This window comes from Micromesistius poutassou (assembly GCF_964030765.1).
Source record: "Micromesistius poutassou genome assembly, chromosome: 5".
Classification (NCBI taxonomy): Eukaryota; Metazoa; Chordata; class Actinopteri; order Gadiformes; family Gadidae; genus Micromesistius; species Micromesistius poutassou.
The window spans coordinates 19,392,454-19,398,852 of record NC_140275.1 but is presented as its reverse complement, the minus strand read 5'-3'; positions in this window follow the sequence as shown (position 1 = coordinate 19,398,852).

Here is a 6,399-nt window from a genome sequence, read left to right as displayed (position 1 = left end):
AGAGAGAAGGACAGACAGATGGAGAGAGGGAGAGAGACACAGGAACCGTCAGCAACCGAGAGGGAGACAGAGAGGGAGAGAGACAGATGGATGGAGAGAGGGAGAGAGACACAGGAACTGTGAGAGACAAGAGAGGGAGATCGAGAGGGAGACAGAGAGGGAGATAGACAGAGGAATCGTTAGTGACCGAGAGGGAGACAGAGAGAAAGAGAGGGAGACAAAGACGGATGGAGAGAGGGAGAGAGACAGAGAGGGAGACAGAGACCGATGGAGAGAGGGAGAGAGACCGAGAGGGAGACAGAGAGAGAAGAGAGAGAGACAAAGACAGTGAGAGGGTTTGCAGAATGTTTTCCATTCTAAAAACATTTCAAAATTATTTTTTCTGTAATATAATAGTGAGGGCCAAAGCAAAGCATAATATAGAAAGGAACATGGCAGCCCAGATCAGCTCAGGAGGAACGTTGGGATTCACTTCACTGAAAATAAACTGTCAGGCGTTGGAGCTGCTCCTTCTTTTTTAGATACAACCTCATCCTCCGCTAAACTCCTGCTTTTTCTCAAGGTCTGGGAAATATCTGTGTGTGGACGATGGTTGGTTCAATCAGCCTCACCAGGCTGAGTCTGATTGGACTCTGGGGCTGGTTGGGGCTGCACGCCTGTTGCACATTGAGTAATAATTATAATTGGCTGATTCATTACCGGTAATTCCCTCACTCTCCACCTCGAGCTGGTGTGTGGTGAGCGTTCTGGCGCTGATTGGCTGCCGTGCATCCCCCCAATAGGTGCTACACATTGGTGGTGGTTAGTGAGGTCCCACCTTGACTGTAAAGCGTTTTTGAGTGTCTAGAAAAGTGCTATATAAATTCAATAAATTATTAATCAGTGCACACAGGTAAAACCAGACATCTCTACACACACTCAGGGAGAGTTCCCCTGCATGGCAGTGGAGCACCATTTTCATGTTCATTTACGGCAACTTTTACAATAAATCGGATGGTGACTTTTGCTGTGCTCCTCCAGACAAAGGACACAGAGGGGCGATGTTAGAAATCTGAAGGCAGCTAGGTGGCTGGGACTGTGGCAGCCACCTAGGTGGTGTGCAGCATGGATCTTGTTACAGTCTGATTTAAATGTGGCCTTGCAAGTTTCTGTAATATTTGTTCAACAAAATAGAATGGAAAGTGGTTAATTTAGGCACTATTTTGTTCAGCTGCATATGTATTTCACTCACTCACCATCACTCAAACTCACTCACACCCACCCACTCACTCATTCGTGGACTCACTCACACCCTCACTCGCTGACCTTATTCATTCCCTTGGTACTTTTGGTTTAATGCTAAGCAATTGTTTAAAAACAAATGGGCCAAAATAAAGAGAAAGATAAGCCAAGATGGTTGTCTGAGAATACCAATTACTGAACCAATTATTATTATATTGTACTTTATGATCCTGCCTCACATGGCGAATAGGGAAAGTAATATCTCTGGGGTTATTAAAAAAAATCCACTGAAAAGAAACAAAAAAAGTAAAAAGATAGTTATACCATAACAAACTAGCCTGGACTGCAAGCGAGCAAATGGCCTACGCAGCCCACGCACCGCCGATCTCAGCGGCCTCCCTGTTCAGGCGAATCACGGGTGTATTCATTACTCCAAGATGCAACTATGCCTCCTTTGTTCTTCAGCACTGTTGCTTTTAACATATATAGCGCGCGTACACACACACACACACACACACACACACACACACACACACACACACACACACACACACACACACACACACACACACACACACACACACGCAGACATACAGAGAGAAACACGCACACTTGTTTAATAGTCGATGCCCTTTATGTGTGATTTTGTGCCACCTGCTGGTGAAGTGGTGCATTGTGTCCTGGTAATAACGAGACGGCATAACCAACGACGTGCGTCGCGACGTAGGTCGCATTGGTCGCTGTGTTGGTCGCTCGTCTGGCTGCTTTTGGTCGCTGTGGTCGCTGGCTGGCATGTTCGTTCAATGTCTCTGCGCGGTCGTTAATCAGTTAATTTGCATGTTATTAACGTTTTTTGCACAGTTGAAGTACCAGAAAGCCATGATCTCTGTCGAAAGCTACAACTCTTTATTGCTAATATTATTTTAATATTTTTCTATTGAAGTAGGCCTACAATTTTAAATGATGTAATCGTTGCTTTATCAGTATCAACAAAATGTATTAGTTGTCATTTGCGGCGTATTCAAATAATGTATTTTATATATTATATATAGCCTATTTGTTTTGTTAAATGTCATAAGCCTAATAAGATACATTATGTCCAAAGTTCTCAGTTATAGAGTAATATAGTTAGTTAGTAATTAGTCAGTTAGTAATAGTATAATAGTAATATAGGCTATAGTAGGCCTACGGTAGATGCCAAACAAATGGTAATCAAATTCCGCAGTGGTACAAACCTCTTTCATTTTAACATTTTAGTATGATTTAGTACGATAGTATGATAATTATACGACGTAATGACGGGCTGCGACGCCTGGCTGGTGTCGGCTGGCTGGCTGCGACGACAGCCATGGGTGACCGCTGGCTGCGGCTGGCTGCTGGCTCTGGCAGGCTGACCGACTAGGTCGCGACCATAAAAGCGTCGCAACCCTTTTGGCGGCAAATAGGTCGCAACCAACCAGAGTTATGGCTGAATGAGCGACCTGAGGCTGTGGCAGCCAGCCAGTGTCACCATGGCTGCTACCAAAGCAGCTGTAGCTGGCTGCTTTCACAACCAAAAGCCTATGTTGTCAGTTAACATCTCATTGAACAGAATAAATATACATCTGTCAGTATAAGTCACTGTTACTTTCTTCATAGGATATTTTATTAGTCATTTAACAAACCAATAGGCTATACAATATAATCAATCTAAATTCGTACTCATCACTGTATTACAAAGTTAATTTAAATTAATTAAATATAGATAGATAGACCGATAGGCCTATTTATTTATATATATTATAAAAAGCCCTATTGGTCTATCAATATCTAAGCTATATGTGATTGTATGTACATTTATATTATACTGACGCATGTATAGGCCTATTTATTCTGTTCAATGAGACATTAGGCTTTTGGTTGTGAAAGCAGCGGCTGGCTGCCACAGCCCCAGGTCGCTCATTCAGCCATACCTGTGGTTGGTTGCGACCTATTTGCCGCCAAAAGGGTCGCAACGCTTTTATGGTCGCGACCTAGTCGGTCAGCCTGCCAGAGCCAGCAGCCAGCCGCAGCCAGCGGCCAGTGGCCAGCGGCCAGCCATGGCTGTCATCGCAGCCAGCCAGCCAACACCAGCCAGGCGTCGCAGCCCGTCATTACATCGTATAATTATCATACTATCGTACTAAATCATACTAAAATGTTAAAATGAAAGCGGTTGATTGCGTCAATAAGTTTGACTAAAAGAGCAAAAATAAATCTGACCCGTCAACAATCGTGCCCGCAATAACCCCCCCCCCCCCCAATTTGGTTTGTGCCCCTCTAACAGAAAAGCCGGCCCCATCTCGGCCCCCCCCATTAAAACCGGTCTAGAATCGCCACTGAAAGGTTACTGTCTGCCTGTTTACTCAAACCTACATGAGTCAAGCAAGTCTATGACAAATTAACTAAATTATTAATTAATTAAATCTGATTAAATTTGACATTAGACTATAGGTATTCAGTAATGTTAAAGCCAAAAATCAACTCAACAAAAGATAATTATGGTTTGCAAGCTCCTTGAGATGTAAGGAGTTTGCTGCAGGATATATTTGCCTGTGGTCATTTCCAATATCAAATTATATTCTAATTATATTTCCACATCAAATTAAACAAGACCTTTATTTATGGTCATCAATTATTAACTTCTATTCATGAAAATAAATGTACATTATATAATATTATTATGTATTATTGTTTATTACAATGAGAATTAATAAGAAGATAATTCTCACCCCACACACACACACCCACACACACACACACACACACACACACACACACACACACACACACACACACACACACACACACACACACACACACACACACGTTTGAACCACGTGTGAACCTCAACCTTTTTCAGGTGCCACAAAAGGCTCAGGGCATAACCTGAACCAATCTAAATGTGCCTTCTCTTATAATTCATCCTAGCTTGCACAGTGTCTGAAGCCATGGCAGTAATGAGCGCAGGCTTATTGATTGATCCATCTGCCAAGTAGTGCGCACAGTGTTCCATCAAAACTCAAAATGAACAATTTCAGCGATGTCTGCAAATTTGGTTTGGGGATTTCGTTCAAATTTTCCGCTTACAATGCATGTGTCCAGAAAACGTAAAAACAACTTGCAGAGGAATGCAGGCAATGGAAAATGGGCCGACTGATACTCTGCTGATCCGGACATACGTCTGGTCACATGCAAGAGCTCAATGGCCAGGGAGGAAACCTCAGTGCAGTCTCCTCCTCTGAACATGAACACTTCTAATGTCTAACCATATAGTTCATCAAATATCTCAAAATGATGTGTCTGTCCCCTTATGAAAAGGTGGATTAAAAAAGATTTAAAGATGGTGTTTTTCAAAAAACACTATACAAATGTGTATTGGTTTAATTTGATTATCTTGTACATCTCAATATCAATAGTCCATTATTGTGTTCATCTTCGATTCCAGCAAGAAATGTCAATGCTTTCATTTTAATTATGGCTATGCTCAAAGTCAGTAAGGCATATACAAATGGATGACATTTGTACTGTGTGCACAGGGAACATTGTATGTCTTAATAATATATTACAAGGTGTAATTATATAGGAATGTAGGTATGCATAATACTTTCTCCCTGGGCCATCATATGATCTCAAACCCTAGAAGATTTTTCTTGCAGAGGACCACACAAACTAAGAACAGTGTTTACACTGTGCGACATATCAGTCACTTGCCTTGGCATTCATTACTAAACACTAACAACTGCATACCCCATTCACTTCAAGGTTCATTAATTTCTGTATGACAACATGTTTGCACATATGTATATTTTACCACACATTCCTAGACATGTACTTAAGTCAAGGGATGATAAGTGTGTGGCAAATATTAACAACATGAAAACAGTTCCTTGGTGTTTGCTTCTATTTTATTAAATTGTATTTGCACCGTACCAGGTCGGTGACGTGCAGTGCCCAGGCGGGCCACTAACATTGGACCACAGGACCACTGCACCTAGCAGAATGTGGTAGGTTGGTCCAGATTAGCAGTTAGAGACAGATAATGTATTTATGGTGAGCAGGATGATTTTATGACAACATACATCATTTTTAACTTTGTTTTTTTCCATTCCAAGTGTTAATGGCATAAAACCATTGACGATTGCACCAAAGGGTCCACACTGCCCACCATACTGTGAAGCATGAGGATTTCAGCGTTCAGCCCAATGAATGATGAAATACTGTCCCCTAAAGGAAGATTGAAGCTAGTACAAGAAAAAGAAAGATGAAAAAAAGAGAAACAATAAAGCTTGTTTTGGCAACTGATCTGAAAAAAAGCTAATTTATTATACTTTTATTAAATGTATATTAATGTGTAAATCCAGGTAAATCCAAATGCTGTGTGTGTGTGTGTGTGTGTGTGTGTGTGTGTGTGTGTGTGTGTGTGTGTGTGTGTGTGTGTGTGTGTGTGTGTGTGTGTGTGTGTGTGTTCTTATTGACTGACTTGTTGGGAGGTCCACTACAAACCACGTAGAAAGATACCTAAATGCTGAATGGACTGCAACCAATATCTAATGCCTTTATTGTAAGGCATTAGAAGCAGTTGGCCAACAATAATATAGACAATATTTCATGGATAACAAAGTTAAATTAAAAACATGCAAATGTATAACTAACGCATATGGGTGATTATGTGGAATTGGTTAGAAATTTGGGATAGGATTTGTTTTAAACATTTATCAAATATTTGTCCAACCGTATATGAAGCATATATATCCACTAGAACTTCAGAACTTATTCCTAGAAATAGCTGAAGGTTCGTTCCTAAAGGGGCAATGTTCACTGGTCACTGCTCACCTATTTCAGCGTTGGATTTCTCCCCCGCTGAATGTTATTTTATTTTTTACAAATGTATAAACATTCTTTGCAGCGGAAAGGTCATAAAATGTCATCAATGAAATAATAAATACAATTCATAATAGTAAAACGTAAAACATCAGTTGAATGGCAGTGGCTGCAGTATTTTAGTTGTAACAATGTAAGATAATTATAATACATAATTTGCTTAATTCCCATTGGCAGAATGTCCAAATAAACAGGTCACATGTATATCAAAGCAACTGATACACTGCTTTAAACACCAATGTGCTGCTGAGGAATGTGTCTCTTATCACATGACAA